Genomic DNA, 14,642 nt, shown 5'->3' with positions numbered 1-14,642 from the left:
TTTATACGAAAAGCTCTCCAGAAAGTGAGCATAGAGGGAACATTCTTCAACATAATAAAGGCCACATATGAAAAACACTCAGCTAATAACATCCACAAAAGTAAAATGTTGAAAGCATTTCCTCTAAGATCAGGAACAAGATAAGGATGCCTATATTCAACATACTTTTAGAATCCTAGACACAGCAATCAAAGCAGATAAAGAAATAAAAGGAATCCAAACTGAAAAGGAAGAAATAAAGTATCGTTTTCTCAGATGACATGATAATTTTATACATGGAAAATTCTAAAGATGTCATCAGAAAACTATTAAAGCTCATCAATGAATTCAGTAAAGTTACAGGATACAAAATTAATACACAGCAATCTGTTGTATTTCCATACACTAACAACAAAGTATCAGAAAGAGAAATTAAGGAAACAATCTCACTTACTGTCCCTTCAGAAAGAATAAAATATATGGAATACACTACCTAAGGAAGTAAAAGACTTGTAACTCAGAAAACTTTTAAGCCACTGATGAAAGAAACTGAAGCCAACATAAACAGATGAAAAGATGTACCATGTTCTAGAAGAATTCATATTGCTAAAATGACGATACTACCCAAGGCAATGTACAGGTTCAATGCAATCTCTAAATACCAATGGCATGTTTCACAGAACTAGAAAAGAATTTCAAAACCTGCAGGGAAACACCAAAGACTCTAGATAGCTGAAACAATCTTGAGTAACAACAGAGCTGGGAGAATCACACTCCCTGGTTTCAGATTATACTACAAAAGTACAATAATCAAAATAGTATGGTATTAGCACAAAACAGACACACAAATCAATGGAACTAAACAAAGAACCAGATAAACCCACACCCTTTTGGCCTATTAATCTATGTGAAAGGAGGCAAGAATATACAATGGAGAAGACAGTCTCTTCAATAAGAGGTATGTAAAAACTGGACAGTTATTTGTAAAAGAACGAATCTAGAACATTCTCTAACATCATATACAACATAAACTCAAAATGAATTAAAGACCTAAATATAAGACCAGATACTATAAAATTTTAGAGGAAAACAGAGGCAGAACAAGCTTTGACATAAACTGCAACAACATTTTTTCAGATCTGCCTCCTAAAGCAAGGGAAACTAAAGAAGAAATAAACGAAAGGTTTTGACAGTCCAGGTTCGATGCATGATACTGGATGCTTGGGGCTGGTGCACTGAGACGACCCAGAGGGATGGTACGGGAGGGAGGAGGGGGAACACGGGTATACCTGTGGTGGATTCATGTTGATGTATGGCAAAACCAATACAATGTTGTAAAGTAATTAACCTCCAATTAAAATAAATAAATTTATATTAAAAAAAGAAATAAACAAATGGGACCTAATTAAACTTAAAGGTTTTTGTGTAGCAAAGGAAACCATCAACAAAATGAAAAGGCAACCTATTGAGTGGGAGAAGACATTTGCAAATGAAATGACTGATAAAGGGTTAATATCCAACATATATGAACAGTTCGTATAACTTAACATTCAAAAAACAAGCAATTCATTTGTACAAAATGGGCAGAACTGAACAGACATTTTTTTCAAAGAGAAAATGCAGACTGCCAATAGGCAAATGAAAAGATATTCAACATTACTAACCATTAAGGGAATGAAAATAAAAAATACAATGATATCACTTCAAACCTATTAGAATGCAATCATTGAAAAGAATACAAATAATAAATGTTGGTAAGAATGGAATTCTTGTTCTCTGTTGATGGGAGTGTAAACTGGTATAGTCATTGTGGAAAACAGTGTGGAGGTTTCTCAAAAAAACTAAAAATAGAACTACCATATGACCCTATCATTTCACTCCTGGCTATGTATCTGAAAAAAACAAAAACACTAATCTGAAAAGATAAACGTACCCCAGTGTCCATAGTAAAGTAATGGTCAAAATTCTCCAAGCCAGGCTTCAGCAGTATGTGAACTGTGAACTTCCAGATGTTCAAGCTGGTTTTAGAAAAGGCAGAGGAACCAGAGATCAAATTGCCAACATCCGCTGGATCATCGAAAAAGCAAGAGAGTTCCAGAAAAACATATATTTCTGCTTTATTGACTATGCCAAAGCCTTTGACTGTGTGTATCACAATAAACTGGAAAATTCTGAAAGAGATGGGAATACCAGACCACCTGACCTGACTCTTGAGAAACCTATATGCAGGTCAGGAAGCAACAGTTAGAACTGGACATGGAACAACAGACTGGTTCCAAATAGGAAAAGGAATACGTCAAGGCTGTATATTGTCACCCTGCTTATTTAACTTATATGCAGAGTACATCATGAGAAACGCTGGGCTGGAAGAAGAGCAAGCTGGAATCAAGATTACCAGGAGAAATATCAATAACCTCAGATATGCAGATGACACCATATGCAGATGGCAGAAAGTGAAGAGGAACTCAAAAGCCTCTTGATGAAAGTGAAGAGGAGAATGAAAAAGTTGGCTTAAAGCTCAACATTCAGAAAATGAAGATCATGACATCTGGTCCCATAACTTCATGGCAAATAGATGGGGAAACAGTGTCAGACTTCAATTTTGGGGCTCCAAAATCATTGCAGATGGTTAAGGACTCATTCCGTTATCACAAATTCTCTTTCTCAAGATAACCAAAAAAAGAAAAGAAAAAGTCTATTCTAATATTTAAAAGCAACAACGAACACTGTAAACAATATAAATCTTCTATTGTTGTTATTCATTTAAAATAAATGTGTTCGTCTCATAACCATTTTTAGCCCACTCCAGTATTCTTGCCAGGAGAATCCTGTGGACAGAGGAGCCTGGAGGGCTGCTGTCTATGGGGTCGCACAGAGTCGGACATGACTGAAGCAACTTAGCATGCATGTATGCATTGGAGAAGGAAATGGCAACCCACTCCAGTATTCTTGCTTGGAGAATCCCAGGGACAGAGGAGCCTGGTGGGCTGCCATCTATGGGGTTGCACAGAGTTGGACACGACTGAAGAGACTTAGCAGCAGCAGCAGCATAACCATTTTTAATATGTAATGAGATCTGAGGATGCCTTACAAATAACTGAGAAAAGAAGAGAAGTGAAGGGCAAAGGAGAAAGGGAATGATATACCCAAATGAATGCAGAGTTCTAGAGAAAAGCAAAGAGATAAGAAAGGCTTTCTATGTGAATAATGCAAAGGAATAAAGGAAAACAATAGAAAGGGAAAGATTAGAGATCTTTTCAAGAAAACTGGAGATACAAAGGGAATATTTCATGCAAAGATGGGCACAATAAAGGACAGAAATGGTATGGACCTAACAGAAACAGAAGAGATTAAGAAGAGGTGGCAAGAATACACAGAACAACTATACAAAAAAGATCTTTATGACCCAGATAACCATGATGGTGTGATCACTCACCTAGAGCCAGATATCCCAGAATGCGAAGTCAAGTAGCCTTAGGAATCACTACTATGAACAAAGCTAGTGGAGGTGATGGAATTCCAGTTGAGCTATTTCAAATCCTAAAAGATGATGCTGTGAAAGTGCTGCATTTAATACGTCACCAAATTTGAAAAACTCAGTAGTGGCCACAGGACTGGAAAAGATCAGTTTTCATTTCAATCCAAAAGAAAGAGAATGCCAAAGAATGGTCAAACTACCATACAACTGTGCTAATTTCATATGCTAGCAAGATTATGCTCAAAATCCTTCAAGCTAGGCTTCAGCAGTACATGAACTGAGAACTTTCAGATGTTCAAGCTGGATTTAGAAAAGTCAGAGGAATAAGAGATCAAATTGCCAACACCCATTCAATCATAGAGAAAGCAAGAGAATTCACCCAAAACATCTACTTTTGCTCCACTGACTATGCCAAAGCTTTTGACTGTGTGGATCACAACAAACTGTGGAAAATTCTTCAAGAGATGGGAATACCAAATCACCTTACCTGCCTCTAGAAAAAACTGTATGCAGGTCAAGAAGCAACAGTTAGAACTGGACATGAAACAACAGACTGGTTCCAAATTAGGAAAGGAGTATGTCAAGGCTGTATATTGTCACCTGCTTATTTAACTTATATGTAGGGTGTATCATGTGAAATGTTGAGCTGGATGAATCATAAGCTTGAATCAGGATTTCTGGGAGAAATATCAACAACCTCAGACATGCAGATGATACCAATTTAATGGCAGAAAGAGAAGAGGAACTAAAGAGCCTCTTGATGAGGTGGAAGAGGAAAGTGAAAAAGCTGGCTTAAATTCAACATTCAAAAAACAAAGATCATGGCATCCAGTAACATACTTCATAGCAAACAGAAGGGGAAAAAGTGGAAACAGTGATGGACTTTACTTTCTTGGGCTCCAAAATCACTGCAGACAGTGACTGCAGTCATGAAATTAAAAGATGCTTGCTCCTTGGAAGAAAAGCTATGGCAAACTTAGCGTATTAAAAAGCAGAGATCACTTTGCCAACAGAGGTCCATATAGTCAAAACTATGGTTTTTCCAGTAGTCATGTATGGATGTGATGGCTGGACCATAAAGAAAGCTGAACACAGAAGAACTAATGCTTTTGAATTGTGGTGTTGGAGAAGGAACTCTTGAAAGTTCCTTGGACTGCAAGGAGATCGAACCAGTTAATCCTAAAGGAAATTAACCCTGAATATTCATTGGAAGGATGATGATGAAGCTCCAATACTTTGACCACCTGATGCGAAGAGTGACTCATTTGAAGACTCTGATGCTGGGAAACATTGAGGGCAGGAAGAGAAGAGGGTGACAGAGGGTGAGATGGTTTGATGGCATCACTGACTCAAGGGACATGAGTTTGAGCGAACTCCAGGAGATGGTGAAGGACAGGGAAGCCTGGTGTGCTGTATTCCACAGGATTGCAGAGTGGACATCAACTTAGTGACTGAACAATAATAAGCAATCTATTTTCTTGTAAGAGCATCAGATGTGCTTTGAAGTTAAAAAAACAAACAAAAAATGTTGGGTGTCCTGGACGAGTTCTTAAGCTAATCAAGGGTATAGGTGGATTCACAATTCCTTACACTAAGACTGTTTTCTTTTCACATGGCTTCAGTTCCATTCTTACAACATCCATGGTCAGTGGTGATATTGTTTTTATAGCTATTCTTGTAGTAGTGAAAGTGAAGTTAACTTTATTATAAACTAGCTGCTAAAAACAATGCTGAAGCAAGTTTTGTGATTAAAAACTTTTAAGTAATGAAATACATTTTGTTTTCCTGAGATGCAAAATATCTGAAGATCTGGGTTATATCCTGGAGAAACCAAGCAATAGTGACGTCTAGAATTCTGTTGTAAATATGACAACAGGGAATGTTAATTAAAATCTATAGTAATATTGTTGCTGCATCAAAAAATCATTATGGTTGAAGTTAGACTCTAAACAACTCTTGGTTATAATGTGTTTCTATCAGAGACTTTGAAAACAGACTATGTCTTTGTCCAACATGCCATGTTTCCAAAGAATCCTAAGGCATCTATGCTTCTAAAGCAATGACATCAAACTAAAAAAGGAGAGCTATTATCCAAATTACCTGTCTTAAGTATTTTTTGACTCACTACAATAGTCCCAGAAATGAACCAGGTAGATACTGGGAGTTTGGGATTCAAAACTTAGTGAATCACATAAAAATTACCCCTTAAAAGCATATGTTGGGCTGAGGATTTCCTCAACAATAGCTGTTTTCATCATGTGACATATTTCTGGGATTATATTTTTTATATCTCCTCAATTTGGGGAGTACACTTATATGGATACTTGTCATCATGTTTGATCTCTGTTCTTCAACGTTAAATTTCACTTTCATTAATGAAGAGTCCTTCCTAAGTATTTGAAGATTCTGGTAGAGGTCAGCTACTTGCTGCAAACTATTGATGGGATGATGTCACCTCCTTTTTCTGAGCTGTGATGTAGGAACGCAGTATTTACTTGGTGGACAGTTCATTTGAGTCAAGCCTGGAAATAAATGGGGTGACAGATTTTCCAACCCGCCTGCTTGTGTTCTGTTTCTCCAATATGAATTTGGAAAGTGATCAAAAAGCATTAGGAATAAAGGCTATGGAATAAGATGAGCAAGCTATTCTAAGAACATTCACCTTCATGTAAGAAGGGCTCAAAAAGATGAGCTAATATTTTAAATTGACTTATCGAGTAAGCTAATAGTAAACGTTTTTCAAACATGCAATCTGACAACAGAATAAAAAGGAGCTTATTATTTAGTAAATAAGTTCTGTTATTCATTCATCCATTCATTATGCTAAGGTCCTTTCTTTAGATATATTAGGAAAAAATCTCATAGAAGGTTAAAACAGTGACAATTCATTGCAATGAGTCAATATACTAAAAGTTGTATGATGTGTACCTACCATGCACCACTGACTTTTGCTTTATATGCTTTCTTATTCAATCCTCTCAGTAGCATTGTAGGTATGTATTATAATTGTTTGATAATACACTGAGGTTTGGTTTGATTAAAATGGATTGTTGAAGACTATACAGTCTTAATATTAGAACTCAGCACTATCTGATTCCAAATTACAGACTTTTTTTGTTATAATTGCTATTTAAGATGTAACAAGAGCTCGTTTACATATATGAGTATCTGGGGAATATCTTGAAAGTTTATTACTTTGTGCATACACCATATACAGTCAGCCCTCCTTGTCTGTGGGTTCCACATCCATAGATTCAGCCATCTGAGGAATATTTTTAATTCCAGAAAGTTCCAAAAAGCAAAACTTGAATTTGCCACATGCTGACAACTATTTACACTGTATTAGGTATTATAAATACTCTAGAGATAATTTAAAGTATAGACATCCTGGAATGTGAACTCAAGTGGGCCTTAGGAACATCACTATGAACAAAGCTAGTAGAGGTGATGGACTTCCAGTTGAGCCATTTCAAATCCTGAAAGATGATGCTGTGAAAGTGCTACACCCAACATGCCAGCAAATTTGGAAAACTCAGCAGTGGCCACAGGACTGGAAAAGGTCAGTTTTCATTCCAATACCCAAAAAAGGCAATGCCAAAGAATGCTCAAACTACCACACAATTGCACTCATCTCACACTCTAGTAAAGTAATGCTTAAAATTCTCCAAGCCACACTTCAGCAATAAGTGAACCATGAACTTCCAGATGTTCAAGATGGATTTAGAAAAGGCAGAGGAACCAGAGATCAAACTGCCAACATGCACTGGATCATTGAAAAGCAAGAGAGTTCCAGAAAAACATCTACTTCTGCTTTACTGACTATGCCAAAGCCTTTGACTGTGTGGATCAAAATAAACTGTGGAAAATTCTGAAGAGATGGGAATACCAGACCACCTGACCTGACTCTTGAGAAATCTGTATGCAAGTTAGGAAGCAACAGTTAGAACTGGATATGGAACAACAGACTGGTTCCAAATAGGAAAAGGAGTACGTCAAGGCTGTATATTGTCACCCTACTTATTTAACTTATATGCAAAGTACATCATGAGAAATGCGGGGCTGGAGGAAGCACAAGCTGGAATCAAGATTGCCAGGAGAAATATCAATAACCTCAGATATGCAGATGACACCACCCTGTTGGCAGACAGTGAAGAAGAACTAAAAAGCCTCTTGATGAAAGTGAAGAGGAGAATTAAAAACTTGGCTTAAAGCTCAATATTCAGAAAACTAAGATTATGGTATCCAGTCTCATCACTTCATGGGAAATAGACAGGGAAACAGTGGAAACAGTGGCTGACTTTATTTTTCTGGGCTCCAAAATCACTGCAGATGGTGACTGTAGCCATGAAATTAAAAGACGCTTACTCCTTGGAAGGAAAGTTATGACCAACCTAAACAGCATATTAAAAAGCAGAGACATTACTTTGCCAACAAAGGTCCGTCTAGTCAAGGCTATGGTTTTTCCAGTGATCATGTATGGATGTGAGAGTTGGACTATAAAGAAAGCTGAGCACCGAAGAATTGATGCTTTTGAATTGGTGTTGGAGAAGACTCTTGAGAGTCCCTTGGACTGCAAGGAGATCCAACCAGTCCATCCTAAAGGAGATCAGTCCTGGGTGTTCATTGGAAGGACTGATGTTGAAGCTGAAACTCCAATACTTTGGACACCTGATGCAAAGAGCTGACTCATTTGAAAAGACCCTGATTCTGGGAAAGATTGAGGGCAGGAGGAGAAGGGGATAACAGAGGATGAGATGGTTGGATGGCATCACCGACTCAATGGACATGGGTTTGGGTGGACTCTGGGAGCTGGTGATGCAAAGGGAGGCCTGGTGTGCTGCGGTTCATGGGGTCACAAAGAGTCAAACACGACTGAGTGACTGAACTGAACTGAAAGGATGTGTGTAGTTAAAGTTGCTCAGTCATGTCCAACTCTTTGTGACCCCATGGACTTTACAAAGTCCATGGAATTCTCCATGCCAGAATATTGGAGTAGGTAGCCTTTCCCTTCTCCAGGGGATCTTCCCAACCCAGGTATCAAACCCAGGTCTTGCACATTGCACGTGGATTCTTTATCAGCTGAGCCACAAGAGAAGTCCAATAATACTGGAGTGGGTAGCCTATCCCTTCTCCAGCGGATCTTCCCGACCCAGGAATCAAACCGGGGCCTCCTGCATTGCAGGTGGATTCTTTACCAACTGAGTTATCAGGGAGGTTATATACAAATACTATATCATTTTACATAATGAACTTGAGCTTCTATGGATTTTGGTAACTATGGAGGTGAGAAGTGTGAAAGGTCATTCTGCAACCATATCTACTTGGCAATGGATGACACCTTGTAAAGATGACTTGAGATCCAGGTCCAGATGATTTACCTTGCCACATGCCTTTATAAGTTTTCTTTGTTATTCCTAAATGCAATATGTACTAAATGTCAGAACTTAGAACACATAATTAATATGCAAATATGTTCAGTCTTGGAGTAGAGACTCATTTCTGAAGAAATGTTAAAAATAATGTTAAACACTTTAAGGACTGAATGTTCTCTCCTTTTTAAATGCAACCCTCCAGCTCTCACACTGTCATCTATTCTCTGATACAAAACACCCTGATTCCCACATGACATACTCAGAGCCTGGCCTGTACAGACTCAGTGACTCTATTTAAGCCACACTTTTAAAGCTTCTCCCAAGAGATTCAGTTCAAAGAGAGCAGAGCAGTCTGCATAAGCTACCACATAGCCTATCTGAGTGACAGGCATGTTTAATCTGTTTCCTTCAAATATCTGTGGTGCTTTGTCTCTTACTGATGGCACTGCCTATAAAACTCTAAGGTTGTTAAGTCCCTTGATTTGGCTCCATCCACAGCTGGGCCACCTCTAAGGCAAAAAAAAGCAATGTACTGCTATTATGCCAAAATGTTAAGTTCACCTCTTTGCAAGATATTCATTTTGGCCAAGGCAATGGCCCCAGAGAATCAGACTAGGATTCAAACTATTTAGTCTGGAATTTATAGCTCCTCATAATCTGTTCAACTCTACATTGTGCTATTCACACCAAGAATCCTCTGCTCCACATGACTTAATGTTATCCCTTTCTGCTCATATTTTCTTATTCTTGCCTCTATACTCATCCTGCTCCTATTTCTTGAGTCAGTGTCCGTTTGATCAGGTGATCCAAAGATTATTTCTAACATAACACTTATATTCCCTGGCAATTATTCCACTGATCTATACTCACCATGCCCCTATTCAGAATGTTGACCTGGTAGTTCTACTGAGAGGGCTAAATAAAAAGACAAGTACAAAAGCATGTAAAGCTGGCAACTTCAATTCGGATATCTCTGTCCTCTAAATTTTAGAAATTTTCTTCACTCTATGTGTATTTAATCCTATAATGCTCTCTACTTACGTTAGAACTTTTTATACCCATGATTGGCGCCTGACCAAAAGAAAAAAAATTCCATACTAAAATCACTATTAACAAAATAAAAAACAAACAACACATTAGTATGTGTATTTTTGATGTATGGCAAATGATTAGGTCTATATTTTTAAATGGTTTTTGTAATTCAATAGGAAAAAAGAAAACTTCATCAGAAAAATGCAGATAGGACATCAAAAGATCAAAACTGAGAAATAAAAAGGCTAATAAGCATGAGAAAAATATTCAATATTATAATCAATAACATAAATAAAATTAACTCTAGTTAATTCCAGGTCTCAGTTATCAATAGGCTATAACTAGCAAAAAATAGGACACACTTAAAAAGGCCATCTTTAAGAGAACAGAAGTTAGTATAACCTTGTCTGTAGAGAATTCTGCAATGCATATAAATAGCTTTAAAAAGTCTATAGTGTTGATTTAATGTTATTCCTAAGGAAAAATTAAAACAGTACATATGTTTTTATCTTGAAATACTTCTATTCCTAAATCTTTGTATAAAGCAACTACTAGAAGCAACTATTAATAAAATAATAGTTCCCATAGAGTACAGGTTAGGGATATAAAGCACTTGGGTTAAATCTAACCAAAAAAAAAAAAAAAACTTGCACAAGATTTTCAAGGAAACAAAAATATAAAAGACATTAAAGAAGAGTTATATAGCAGAATGTTGGTAGCAAGACTCATTATCATAAAATATTAACTCCCCTGTCCCCCTCCCTGCCAGCTACCTATATATCTAGGCAATTTTAATCAACCTCCAAGTAGGATTTGATTCTAAAATGTATATGGAAATGGAAGTGCCTGAGAATAAGCAAGACACTCTTAGAAAAGGAAGTGACTCCTCCAGTATGAGACTGGCACAGGAATAGGCCAATAGGCAATAGAACAGAGTCTGGAAACAGAAGACATATGTTGAAACACGTGATTAAATGACAAAGAGCTGCCACCTCAGATGAGCAGGAAAAGGATATAAATAAATAGTGTTTGGGCAATGGTTACTGGTATAGAAATAAATAAAAATAGATCCTACTGTCAGGGGAGTGTGTAATTTCCTTGGTTCTGTCTGGCCGCAACAAAAATTTGAAGCGCTGGCCGGACCAGCGTTATAGCTCAGTTTTATTGGCAAGCAAAGAAAAATACATCCTCCAGGCGTGAAGGCGGGCCAACCCAAAAGACTGAAGAGAAGCCCCCAACTCAATTTTATCTCCTCTTTTTATGTTTTTTTTTCTCCTCCCCTTGAGCCTGCCCCATTAAATTGGGCTAGCCAGGAGGGCTGTTTGTTTTACCTGAGGTTCTCACTCCAGTCTTCGGACCTTCCTTTGTTCTATTTCCGCCGGCTTTTCCCTTCTTTGTCTTTTAGCCACCGCCATTTTGGACTCCTTTTTCCTATTCTAGCTACCTAACACTACCACGCACCATACACCAAAAAATATTTCTAGATAAATTTTAAGAGAATATTAAAAGTTTTATAAGAAAATATAGGAGGATAGCTTTATGACTCCAGGATGGTAGATAATTTCACACACCAATATAAATGAAAGGAATGATAAATTCTATTATATTGAAATTATGAATTACTGATAATCAATATACATTATCCAAGGAATAAAAATAACATGCTTTCCAGTAGAAGGATTACATATATATATATATATATATACACATACACACATACACACACACATATATAACATAGATTACATAGAATATATATGTAACTTCTAAAAAACAATATACAGGTTAATAGGCAAAAGACACGGAAGATTAAATATGAATCTCCAATTTTTAAAAATGCACAAGCAACTAAAAAGGAAATAAAAATTAAAACCACAGTAAAATGCCATTTCAAACCTATCCAGTTGGCAAAGACATTAAGTGCTGGTGAAAGTTGGTGAGGCTATGGAGCAATAAAAGATTACGGAATTGTTAAAGACTGTTTAAACTGGTATAAGCACTTTGGAAAACAATTACACGTTATTCAGTACAGTTGAAAATAAAGAACTCAGAGATTTCACTCCTTAGTAATAAATAAGTAGAAGGGACATATACAAGAACGTATAAAACAAAAACTGAAAACAGCCAAAATGTCCATCAAAAGTAGACTGTGTTATTAATGCTTCATCAAGAAGGAATATATATATGTACATATATATATTATATATATACAGGAGATATTTAAGACCTTTTAAGTCGGGGTGACATTTCACTGGGTATTTACTTAATTATACTTCAAAGCATGCTGTGCTGTGCTTAGTCACTCATTTGTGTCCAACTCGTTGCAACGCAGTAGACTGTAAACCAACAGGATCCTCTCTGTTCATGGAATTCTCCAGGCAATAATACTGGAATGGGTAGTCATTCCCTTCTCCAGAGGATCTTTCCAACCCAGGAAACAAAACTGGGTCTCCTGCATTGTAGGCAGATTCTTTACTGTCTGAGCCACCAGAGAAGCCCCAAAATCTACCTAACATACTTTTTAAAGAGTATATAAAGTACATATTATACCATGCTAGCTCATAAAAAAAGGCTACTATTGCCACATAGGGTATGTGCTTACCATGTAAAATTTAATCCTAAGAAAATAATGCTGTGGGTAAGGGTGATAATTATTCATGGCATGAAAAGATTTCTTAATTAAAGTCTCTAGGATTCTTTCAATGTTTTCATATTTGGTCTGTGTTATTTTAAAGTTAATAACACAAGCAAAAAAAGTGCTCTAGAAAAAGCAAAGAGAGAGGAATATAGTAATGGGAGTAGAAGAAGGTAGTTGCTACTTTAGACAGGGTGGTCTTTCCTAATTACTTTCATGTAAAATAGTTCACTTCAGTTCAGTCTCTCTGTCGTGCCCAACTCTTTGCGACCCCAAGGACTAGAGCACACCAGGCTTTCCTGTCCTTCACCAACTCCCAGAGCTTATTCAAACTCATGGCCATTGAGTCGATGATGTCATCCATCCATCTCATCTTTTGCCATTCCCTTCTCCTCCTGCCTTCAATCTTTCCCAGCATCAGAATCTTTTCCAATGAATCAGTTCTTTCCATCAGGTAGCCAAAGTATTGGAGTTTCAGTTTCAACATCAGTCCTTCCAATGAATATGCAGGGCTGATTTCCTTCAGGATGGACTGGCTGGATCTCCTTTCAGTTCAAGGGACTCTCAAGAGTCTTCTCCAGCACCACAGTTCAAAAGCATCAATTCTTCAGCGCTCAGCTTTCTTTATAGTCAAACTCTCAATCCACACATGACTGCTGGACAAACCACAGCTTTGACTAGACAGACCTTTGTTGGCAAAGTAATGTCTCTGCTTTTTAATATGCTGTCTAGGTTGGTCACAGCTTTTCTTCCAAGGAGCAAGCATCTTTTAATTTCACGGCTGCAGCCACCATCTGCAGTGATTTTGGAGCCCCCCAAAATAAAGTCTCTCACTGTTTCCATTGTTTCTTCATCTATTTGCCATAAAGTGATGGGACCAGATGGCATGATCTTAGTTTTCTGAATGCTGAGTTTTTAAGCCAACTTTTTCACTCTCCTCTTTCACTTTCATCAAGAGGCTCTTCAGTTCCTCTTCACTTTCAGGCATAAGGGTGGTATCATCTGTGTATCTGAGGTTATTGATATTTCTCCTGGCAATCCTGATTCCAGCTTGTGTTTCATCCAGCCTGGCATTTTGTATGATGTACTCTGCATATAAGTTAAATAAGCAGGGTGACAATATACAGCCTTGATGTACTCTTTTCAGTATTTGGAACCAGTCTGTTGTTCCATGTCCAGTTCTAACTGTTGCTTCTTGACCTGCATACAGATTTCTCAGGGGGCAGGTAAGGTGGTCTCTTCTTTCCATCTCTTTAAGAATTTTCCACAGTTTGTTGTGGTCCACACAGTAAATGGTTTTGGCATAGTCAATGAAACAAAAGTAGATGTTTTTCTGGAACCATCTTGCTTTTTTGATGATCCAATGCATGTTGGCAATTTGATCTCTGGTTCCTCTACCTTTTGTAAATCCAGCTTGAACATCTGTAAGTTCACAGTTCACATACTGCTTAAGTCTGGCTTGGAGAATTTTGAGCATTACTTTACTAGTGTGTGAGATGACTGGAATTGTGCAATAGTTTGAGTATTCTTTGGCATTGCCTTTCTTTGGGATTGGAATGAAAACTAACCTTTTCCAGTCCTGTGGCCACTGCCAAGTTTTCCAAATTTGCTGGCACATTGAGTGCCACACTTTCACAGCATCATCTTTTAGGATATGAAATAGCTCAACTGGAATTCCATCACCTCCACTAGCTACTTCACATTCCAGGATGTCTGGCTCTAGCTGAGTGATCACACCAGTGTGATTATCTGGGTCATGAAGATCTTTTTTTGTATAGTTCTTCTGTGTATTGTTGCTACCTCTTCTTAATATCTTCTACTTCTGTTAGGTCCATACCATTTCTGTCATTTATTGTGCCCATCTTTGCATGAAATGTTCCCTTGGTATCTCTAATTTTCTTGAAGAGATCTCTAGTCTTTCCCATTCTATTGTTTTCCTCTATTTCTTTGCACTGATGGTTGAAGGCTTTCTTATTTCTCCTTGCTATTCTTTGGAACTCTGCATTCAAATGGGTATATCTTTCGTTTTCTCCTTTGCCTTTAGCGTCTCTTCTTTTCTCAGCTATTTGTAACGCCTCCTCAGTCAAACATTTTATATTTTGTTTATGTCATTTTCAAGTTAATAACACAAGCAAAAAAAGTGCTC

The 14,642-nt window shown here is 37.4% G+C and overlaps 1 protein-coding gene across 2 annotated transcripts in view; it reads right to left on the bottom strand.

Annotated features, from left to right (window-relative positions):
* The window catches only part of DNAH14 (dynein axonemal heavy chain 14), a 394,303-nt gene that overhangs the window by 287,329 nt on the left and 92,332 nt on the right, over nt 1–14,642 (bottom strand). The gene's annotated exons all lie outside the window — the stretch shown is intronic.

This window comes from Bos javanicus, chromosome 16, assembly GCF_032452875.1.
Source record: "Bos javanicus breed banteng chromosome 16, ARS-OSU_banteng_1.0, whole genome shotgun sequence".
In the NCBI taxonomy this organism is placed as follows: Eukaryota; Metazoa; Chordata; class Mammalia; order Artiodactyla; family Bovidae; genus Bos; species Bos javanicus.
This window is presented reverse-complemented; position numbering and strand designations above follow the sequence as displayed.